This window comes from Agelaius phoeniceus, chromosome 14 (assembly GCF_051311805.1).
Source record: "Agelaius phoeniceus isolate bAgePho1 chromosome 14, bAgePho1.hap1, whole genome shotgun sequence".
Lineage (NCBI taxonomy): Eukaryota > Metazoa > Chordata > Aves > Passeriformes > Icteridae > Agelaius > Agelaius phoeniceus.
The window spans coordinates 5,987-16,205 of record NC_135278.1 but is presented as its reverse complement, the minus strand read 5'-3'; the positions used below and the strand labels follow the sequence as shown (position 1 = coordinate 16,205).

The following is a 10,219-nucleotide window of genomic DNA, read 5'->3' as shown; positions in this document are numbered from 1 at the left end:
ACTGGGGCTGGTTAGATTTGTTAACATAGGAAAAGGGCCGGCGTTTTTGTTAAGGGCCCAGGTGCCACGAGCGGCCGGCCGGCTTCTGAAATTCTGCATTGCCCAGGATGCCTCTCAAGCCCATGCTGCCACCACTGCAAAATCAGGCTGCGTAGTCAGTGCCAAGTGCCTCCTGCAATCTGCCATCAGGAACCTAGGCCAGTCAGTTTTGTTTGCCAGGGAAAAGGGCCGGTGTTTGTGTTCACGGGCCTGTGGCCCGGAGCGGCCGGCTGCCTGGTGAAATTCTACTTTGCGAAATATGCCTCCCAGAGCCAAGCTGGCACCAGTGCCAACTCAAGGTACTTTGGTAGTGCCAAGTGCCTCCTGCAATATGCCTTCAGGAACCTGGAGTAGTTAGTTTTGTTTGCCAGGGAAAAGGGCCAGCACTGGTGTTCAGAGGCCTGTGGCCCAGAGCGGCCAGCTGCACGCTAAAAACTGTGCATTGCGCCAAATATCTCCCAGACACAAGCTGCCACCATCGCAAAGTCAGGCTGCCTTGTGAGTCTTAAGTGCCTCCTGCAAACCTTCCCCAGCTGTCCCTCCTTGTTAAGGGTTTTGATTGAGGGAAAAATTTCTGTTTTTTTCATCGCTGGAGGGATTTAAATTGAGGAGAACCCTTCTTTTCACAATATCTTTGGAGAATAAATTAAAGGGCAGAATTGGTTTATTTGTCATTTTATCAGTTTCAGTGGACCTAACTGCTCTGGTTTCCCATTTTTACAGGTTCACTTGAAGGAAGCTCTGTCTTTTTCAGCATTTTTTAGGATTTAAATATTCATTTCTGGGCACTTCTTTCTGTGCCTCTGGACCAGCTATCTCAGAGAAGGGTGAGCCTGGCATGTACTTAACCCATACACTGCCAAGGAGGTTTTTTTTCTTTTTCTTATTTTTGTTTCTAATGTAGATAGGCCTAATTAGGAGTCCCAAGGAGACTTAGACTATTTATATCATTAGTATTCTTCTCCACCCTACTTAGTCACACTTGATGTTCTACTTAGTAATCACCAAGGAATAATTATGTGAGTTAACAGCAAATAACCCAATTTATCTAGCTATGTAACTTTAACACAAAGTTTTATGTCTTACCAGTTTTCTGTTCTTCTGCTCTGAGTAGTTGCTGCAAAAAAGAAAGCACTGCTATTTTTCTGAAGAGTTTTCTTCTATAACAAGCCCTTTACTCCCCTTGAATTTGAGTCAGAGGGGCCAAACAGCTGTAGCTGCTCTGAGGGCTTTTATACCCGGTGGGATTAGCCCCCTCCCTTTTCCTGGGCATCATGGGAACGAGAGGCGGGCACCATCAGGGGTATATTAACCCCAGCTTTTGCTGAGGGGCTTCAGTCCCTTTCTGGGGTGTGCTGGGATAACAGCTCTCCTGTTATTTCAGTGAAGAGGCTCTTTCAGCTTAGCTCAGCCTGTTTTCAGCAGGTGTTTCTGGGCATCTAAAGCAACAGAGGCTTGGAAGATACTGTGAAGAAAACAGCATGGAATACAGGGAGTATTTAAGTTCATGATTTTGGGTATTGCATTTAGGGGTGGTAAAATGCATTTGCAATTTCTGGTTTTGTTCTTATTTTGTTTTTTTAATTATTTTTGGGAGGAGCATAGCTTTCAGAGATTCCAGGTTTTGCTAAGCACAGCACTTCTTTCAGCAGATTCATGATGTCACAAGAGGAATCTGCCCAGTGTCAAAAATGATGTTTGAGATTGAGGCTTCAGATGAGTTGAGGGTTGTGACTAGGAGAGGGAGGGTGAGCAGGTATCCAGTTAGGAGTTATTGGGGGGCAGGGGGGTTTGCAGGCAGCAGGGTGAAAAAAGGTGTTTATTTGAGGGCCCCCCCACACAAGGCTTTTCAGAAGCATAGCAGAGGCATTCCCATGTTTTCCTCACACAAGGTTATCCACTGCACTCACAGGAATGCTATTTAACTTTGCTTTTCTCTAACCCAGGTGCTACTAATAATAAAGGTCACACCCTTGGAATCAGGATGAAGGTGGAGCCTGAAGGACTCAGGCACACTCAGAAGAAGGTAAGTAGCTGACTTACTGGGATTTGGCCCACATAACTCTGAACTCATACATTGGTTTTGGTTTTCTTTATTGTAGCTGACTGAGAGAGGCTAACAGGCGATCACGGGGCCCTCCGAGGCAGACTCATTTAAGGTGCCATGTGGATTCACATCACCAATCATCCAAAAGATAAGTCAGGGGCCACGGCCCGGAGATGGGAGAGTAGTGGGTTGGGAGTTCTTGGGATAGATTTAAAAATTAGCAGAGGGAAAAGCAATCTTCTCCAAAAGGCCTCTTAGGACAGCTGAAGGGAGAAGCTCTAATTTTGATGGCAGCTTTCAGGCAGGCAGCGCAGAACAGTTCCGGTCCACGGTGTGTTGTCCGGCGTACCGTGTTACCTAGTGTGTCTTTGGGCTCCCTTTGGTCAGATATCTCTGCCTTTTCCCCTCGAGGCCCTCACCACAAGCCTAATGTGTCGTGTTTAACGTCCCCCGGTTTGTCGCGTTCTGTGTCACGGGTGTCGGCACGTGTTTGTGCCAGAGCTGCTCTGCCCTGCCGCATAACCTGCCGCAACAGGAGAAGTCCCGGGGACTTGGAATTTGTAATGTGGGGTGTAGTTGGACTCTAGGTGGGATTTGTCGATGGACACAAGCTATCTGGAGCTCTTAAGTTATCCCGCAGCCCTTTGACTTTTGTCCTAACACTTTTTCAGATTCAGATAGATTAAATCTATGCCAGAGGTACCCATCCCAGGTGAGGGGTTTCTCCCGAGCAGGTGAGGCACCATTTGTCTCTGCTGAGGAAGTGTAAATGGTGACTGTGTTACAGCGCTGTTCTTTATCTTTCTTTTTAGGAAGTCAAAGCAGAGAGCAGCAGTCAAGGCCGAGTGGGCAAGGTGAGCATTGAGTAGCGTACAGAAGCAGTGGTTATTGCTCAAGTCTCACTCTCTGGTGCAACTACAAGCATCCATTCTCATTTGTGCGATTTAGGCAATCGACTTGGCGTATGTCCGGCCCCTGTCACCAACCGGCCGACGCACCGGGTTTCCTGCAAATATGAGCTCCATGGAAGTATTACAGGACTCCGTGATGATGAAGCCTTCAAATTTTCTATTTCACGGTCCCATCCGAGGAGCCCTCGGGAGCGGCCGAGGAGTTGCGGTGATTGGAGGAGGTAGGGAGGAGGGGCGAGGCTCAACTCAGGTCACAGCAATGCCAAATCACCTCGTCTCCACTTTACCCAGGCGCACCCTGTGACAACAGCGTCGGCCTCCAAGCGAGCCCGAAACGTGCAGCCCGAGGAGCCGAGCATTCTTAGGAGAAGGGTGAGTAGCAGACTTGTCGTGTTTTGGCCGCCATGCTGCTAAGATTGTGCACTCACGTTTGGTTTCCTTTCTCTTGGCAGACTAAGAGAACAATAGCCCGTGTCAGCAGGGACTTCCCAGACGGCGCATCCGCTTCCTATCGAAGCCGACACGGATCGGCACACCCACCCGTCTGAGAGATAAGTAGAGGGCTGCAACCCACATAGGGGCTGAAAGTGGGGTGCTGGGTTGGGACTCCCTGGGGGGGAGGTGTTGAGTCAGCTCTGGAGATGAGGGTAGCCAAGAAGTGGGCCCTTAGGCCCATAAAAGGAAAGTCTCACTTTTGATCACAGTGCTGAGGTGCACAGGGCAGAGCAGTCCCGACGTGTATCATGTCACTTGTCTATCGTGCATTATGTGTTGTTTGCATATCTCGGGTCTTTTACCTTAGGCCTTTGAGGGGCCTAGCAGAAACCCTGGCATCATTCTTAGCATCTGTGATCTCTGCATTCCTTGCCCTGGCACCCAGGCCATAGATGCGATTCTGATACCTGTCTGAGCTCCGCAATCAAAAGTTCTCTCTTTGGAAGCATCCAGTCAGATGTCTTGTCTTGTCAGGTCTTTTTCTGAGCTGTATGGATAGCTATGCCCTGCCAGGATCCATTATGGTGGATTAGGACTTGTAAGAATGTGAGGTTAGGGAGAGGATTCTGGCCATAGAATTCCTGGGCATTCATCTTTGCAGTTCTTGAAATAAATCATTCAGTTAGCATCTTCTTCCTCCAGGGTTCTCTGAGCCTCACCATCTCACCATCGGTCTCACCTCGATCATCTCCTTTTGCATTCTCTCAGTCCTTGCAGCCATTTTCCTCAGCAAGGGATTTCCGTCTGTGTCTTGTGCCCATTGTTTGTCACGTCCTGTCTGTCCCGCGTCACCGGTGTCCGCACACATTTGTGCCGGAGCTGCTCTGCCCTGCCGCATAGCCTGGTGCAGTAGGAGAAGTCCCGGGGACTTGATGTTTGTAATGTGGGGTGTAGTTGGACTCTAGGTGGGATGTGTAGATGGACACAAGATATCTGGATCTCTTAAGTTATCCTGCAGCTCTTTGACTTTTGTCCTAACTTTCTTTCAGGTGCAGAAGGATAAAATCCAGGGCAGAGCCCCCCATCCCGGGTGAGGGGATTCCCCTGAGCAGGTGAGGCACCATTTGTCTCTTCCCAGGAAGTGTAAATGGTGATTGTGTTACAGCACTGTTCTTTGTCTTTCTTTTTAGGAAGTAAGTCTGGACACCAATAGTCAAGGTGAGCAGTGGAGAGAAGTAGTTGTTATTGCTCAGGTCTCAATTTCTGGTGGAGCTCTAAGTTTCCATTCTCATTTTTGTGCCTTAGGCAATCCACTCAGAGCCTGCCAAGCTCCCGTCACCAACCGGCCGATGCACCGGGTTTCCTGCAAATGTGAGCCCTGTGGCTGTATTACAGGACTCGGTGATGAAGCCCTGAACCTTTGTATTTAAAGGTGCCATCCGGGTGGCCTTCAGCAGCTGCCAAGGAGTTGCGGTGAGTCAGGGAAGGGAAGTAGGGAGGAGGAGCGAGGGTCCACTCAGGTTTCAGCCATGCCAAATCACCTCATCTCCTCTTGACCCAGGCGTCCACTGTGACGACGGCCTCGGTCTCTGAGCGTGCCCGAAGCGTGCGGCCCGAGCAGCTGAGCGTTCTTAGGAGCATGGTGAGTAGCAGACTTGTGGGGTTTTGGCCAATGGGCTGCTGAGATCAGGCACTGATGTTTGGTTTTCTTTAATATAGCTGTCTAAGATACAACAGCCCGGTGCCAGGAAGACCTTCCCAGCTGCTGAGGTGGCCTTTTTTTGAACTTGAGACCGGCATCCCCAGATGTCCAAGAGATAAGTAGATGGCTACGACCCACAGAGGGGATGAAAGCAGGGTGCTGGTTTGGGAATTACAGGGAGGGGTTTCTGAGTCTGCTTTGGAGGTGGGGGGTGTTCATGAAGCGGCCCCTTAGGCCCCATAAAAGGAAAGTGTCACTTTGGATCACAGTGCTGAGGTGAGCAGGGCAGAGCAGTCCCGGTGTGTATTGTGTCACTTGTCTATTGTGCATTATGTGTTGTTTGGGTATGTCATGTCTCTTACCTTAGCCCTTTGGGCCTGTCAGAAACCCTGGTGTTGTTCTTATCATCTGTGATCTCTGCATTCCTTGCCCTGCCACCCATGCCATAGGATGTTTGTCTCAGGAGCTCAGACATGTATCAGAATCTCATCTCTCTTTGGAAGCATCCAGCCAGATGTCTTTTCAGGTCTTATTCTGAGCTGTATGGACAGCTATGCCCTGCCAGGGTCCATTATGGTGGATTAGGACTTGAAAGAATGTGAGGACAGGTAGAGGTTTCTGAATGTAGGATTCTCGGGCATCCATCTTTGCAGTTCTTGAAATAAATCATTCGGTTAGCATCTTCTTCAGTGTTTTCTGAGCCTCATCAGCTTGCCATCAGTCTCACCTCGGCCATCTCATTTGGCATCCTCTCAGTCCTTGCATTCATCCTTCTTGCCCAGAGATTTCTGTCTGTGTTGTGTGCCCATTGTTTGTCACGTCCTGTCTGTTCGGTGTCACGGGTGTCCGCACATATTTGTGCCAGAGCTGCTCTGCCCTGCTGCATAGCCTGGTGTAATAGGACAAGCCCTGGGGAGTTGAAAATTGTAATGTGGGCTGTACTTGGACTCTAGATGCTATTCCTAGATTGATATAAGGTGTTTGCAGCTTTTGAGTCATCCTGCAGGTATTTGACATATGTTCTAACTCTCTTTCAGGTGCAGATGCATTGCATCCATGGCAGAGCACCCTATCCCGGGTGAGGGGGTTCCCCATAGCAGGTCTGTCACCATTTGTCTGTGCAGGGGGAGTGTCAAGTGTGGCCCTGTTACAGCACTGTTCTTTGTCTTTATTTTTAGGAAGTATAGCTGGATCTCAGCAGTCAAGTTCAAGAGGGTAAGGTGAGCAGCGAGCAGTAGCCTTCCTGTTGCTGAGGTCTCAATTCCTGGGGCAAGTCTAAGTCTCCATTCTCGTTTTTGTGCCTTAGGCAATCTGCTCAGAGCATGCCAAACTCCCATCCCCAACGGGCCGACGGACCGGGTTTGCCCCTCTCACGAGCCCTGCCTTCCGGGCAGCCATCAGGAACCGCCGTGGAGTTGCGGTGAGTCAGGGAAGTAGGGAGGAAGAGCGAGGGTCCACTCAGTTTTCAGCAACACCACATCACCTTGTTTCCTCTTAACCCAGGTGTACCCCATGATGACGGCATCGGCCTCCGAAGCATGCGACCCGAGGAGCTGGGCCTTCTTAGGAGAAGGGTGAGTAGCAGAGTTGTGGGGTTTTGGCCGATGTGGTGCCAAGATGAGGCATTGATGTTTGCTTTTCTTTAATATAGCTGTCTAAGAGACAACAGCCCGGTGAGAGCAGGACCTTCCCAGCTGGCGAGGCAGCCTTCCTTCACACCTGACACGGACCGGTATCCCCAGATGTCCAAGAGATAAGTCGAGCTATATGAACCACAGAGGGGATGAAAGTGGGGGTTGGGTCAGGACTCCCTGGGGGGGCTAGTTTGAGTCGGCTCTGGAGATGAGGGTAGCCAAGATGTGGCCTCTTAGGCCACATAAAAGCAAAGTCTCACTTTTGATCACAGTGCTGAGGTTCACAGGGCAGAGCAGTCCCAGTGTGTATCGTATCACCTGTCTTTTGTGTATTATGTGTTGTTTGGATATCTCATGTCTCTTATCTTAGCCCTTTGATGGGCCTGTCAGAAACCTTGGCATCATTCCTAGCATCAGTGATCTCAGCATTCCTTGCCCTGGCACCCAGGCCATAGGATTTTTGACTCAGGAGCTCAGACAGGCAACAGGATTGCAACTCTTTGGAAGCATCCAGTCAGTTGTCTTGTCAGGTCTTGTTCTGAGCAGTATGGACAGCTTCACCCTGCAAGGTTGTTTTATGGCTCATTAGGATTTGTAAGATTATGAGGACAGGTAGAGGATTCTGACTGTAGGGCTCCTGGGCATCCATCTTTGTAGTTCTTGGACTAAATCTTTCAGTTTAGCATCTTTTGGTCATCTAATTTTGCATCCTCTCAGTCCTTGCTGTTATCCTTCTTGCCAAGAGATTTCTGTCCGTGTCTTGTGCCCATTGTTTGTCACGTCCTGTGTGTTCAGTGTCACGGGTGTCCGCACATTCTGGAGCTGCTCTGCCCTGCCGCATAGCCTGGTGTAATAGGACATGCTCCGGGGAGTTGAAATTTGTAATGTGGGCTGTACTTGGACTCTAGATGCTATGCCTAGATTGACATAAAGTGTTTGCGGCTTTTGAGTTATCCTGCAGGTGTTTGACATATGTTCTAACTTTCTTTCAGGTGCAGATGCATTACATCTGTGGCAGAGGGTAAGTGTTAGGAGGTGCCGGGCCTTCTTAGGAGAAGGGTGAGTGGCAGACTTGTGGGGTTTTGGCCGATTTGGTGCCAAGATGAGGCATTGATGTTTGCTTTTCTTTAATATAGCTGTCTGAGATAACAGCCAGATGAGAGCAGGACCTTCCCAGCTGGTGAGGAAGCCTTCCTTCTCACCTGACACGGACCGGCATCCCCAGATGTCCGAGAGATAAGTAGAGGGCTGCGACCCACAGAGGGGATGAAAGCGGGGTGCTGGGTTGGGAGTCCCTGGGAGGAGGAGGAGGGATAGGGTTAGGGTTTGAGTCAGGGCTGGAGATGAGGGTAGCCAAGAAGTGGCCCCTTAGGCCACATAAAAGCAAAGTCTCACTTTTGATCACAGTGCTGAGGTGCACAGGGCAGAATAGTCTCAGAATAGTCTTGGTGTGTATTGTGCCATTTGTCTTTTGTGTATTATGTGTTTTTTGGGTATCTCATGTCTTTTATCTTAGCCCTTTGAGGGGCCTGTCAGAAACCTTGGCACCATTCTTAGAATCCATGATCTCTGCATTCTTTGCCCTGGCACCCATGCCATGCAACCTTCTACTTGGGAGCTCAGACAGGCATCAGAATTACATCTCTGTTTGGAAGCATCCAGTCCAATGTCTTGTCAGGTCTTGTTCTGAGCTGTATGGACAGACGTCCTCTGCAATGATCCTTTAAGACTGATTAGGCCTCGTAAGAATACGAGGTTAGGGAGAGGCTTCTGACTGTAGGATTCTTGGGCATCCATCTTTGCAGTTCTTGAAATAAATCATTCGGTTAGCATCTTCTTCTTCAGTGTTTTCTGAGCCTCATCAGCTTGCCATCAGTCTCACCTCGGCCATCTCATTTGGCATCCTCTCAGTCCTTGCAGTTATCCTTCTTCCCAAGAGATTTCTGTCTGTGTCTTGTGCCCATTGTTTGTCACATCTCGTGTCTGTTCGGTGTCACGGGTGTCCGCACATATTTTTGCCAGAGCTTCTCTGCCCTGCTGCATAGCCTGGTGTAATAGGACAAGTCCCGGGGACTTGAGGTTGGTGATGTGGGGTGTAGTTGGACTCTAGATGGGATTTGGTGATGGGCACAAGATGTCTGGAGCTCCTAAGTTATTCTGCAGCCATATGACTTTTGTCGTAACTTTTTTTTCAGATTCAGAAGGATAAAATCCAGGGCAGTGCACTCCATCCTGGGTGAGGGGATTCCCCTGATCAGGTCAGTCACAATTTGTTGCTGCAGAGGAAGTGTAAATGGTGGCTGTGTAACAGCACTGTTCTTTGTCTTTCGTTTTAGGAAGTCAAAGCAGAGAGCAGCAGTCAAGGCTGAGTGGGCAAGGTGAGCATTGAGTAGCGTACAGAAGCACTTGCTATTGCTGAGTTCTCAGTTTCTGGTGCAGCTCTAAGCATGTACTCTCGTTCTTTTTATTTTAGGTGGTCCACTTGCCATCTATCCTGGCTGAGCACACCCATGCCAGGTGGGTGCAAGCTTAAGGTATCGGTGTGGCATACTCGTCAGGTTGGGGAGATGTTGTGTTTTCACAGTATCTCAGCATGCTCTTTTGCTTTGTTTCTTTGCAGGTGCTGTCGGTGACCTAGGCGTGTCCAGGAACAGAGGAGGGCAGGTGAGTCAGCGTTTAGGCAGGCTGACTCATTGGTGAGCGTTACACCGCAGCATGCTAAGCATGTACCTTTTCTTTTTGCAGGTATCTTCTGGGCACCCTCTGGAGTCAAATCAAGATTTGAGGTGAGCCAGGGCAGGGGTGCGGAGGAGTCCTGGGGATTACTGTTTTTAAGGGCCATAGTCACCTTTTCTGTTTTGTCTTAGGTACCCTGAGGAGCCTCGTAGCCAAAGGTTGGAAAGGACAGCACCGAGGCACACACGGAGCACGTTTCAACATCCATGTCGGACCGAGGATGGATTTTGTCCTCTCATCTTCCAAAAGCTAAGTGTCGGGGCCAGCGGTTGGGAGAAGGGGAAAAACCTTTACTATCACAGAGGGCAATTTGATGTCAGCTTAGCGGAGAGGTCTGTAGTGGGACCGGCTCTCTGGAAGAAAAGGGAGAGGGTTTCTCCTCAGCCTGACCAGAGCCTTTGCCGGGCAGGGCAGTTCCGACCCATCTCAGGATTCTCGTGAACTTTGCGTTGTCCGCCTTCCTCGGCCCGACGTCGTCACGGATCTTTCCCCCAAGGAGCTCGCCTTCACATCCAGAGCTATCGCCACGGTCACCTGGCAGTCCGCTTCCTTCTCTAGGCTTGCCGAGCCTCTCGAGCATCCTCTTAACTGCTCTGGCACTAACTTCTTTTAACGAGTTACATTTCATCATCACGTGCTATCGTCATAAGGCTTCCTTTCCTTTGGCATCATCAGCCTCTGACTCATCTTGCGCTAGGCATCTCGGGTCCCTAAG

General features: G+C 49.7%; 1 long non-coding RNA gene across 1 annotated transcript; it reads left to right on the top strand.

The window, feature by feature from the left end:
• The first annotated feature begins 9,414 nt into the window (after positions 1 to 9,414).
• Positions 9,415 to 9,973, top strand: LOC143695235 (uncharacterized). The gene is made up of 3 exons (XR_013184316.1): positions 9,415 to 9,432; positions 9,514 to 9,554; positions 9,636 to 9,973. It is a non-coding gene; the product is annotated as an uncharacterized LOC143695235 (long non-coding RNA).
• Positions 9,974 to 10,219: the final 246 nt, after the last annotated feature.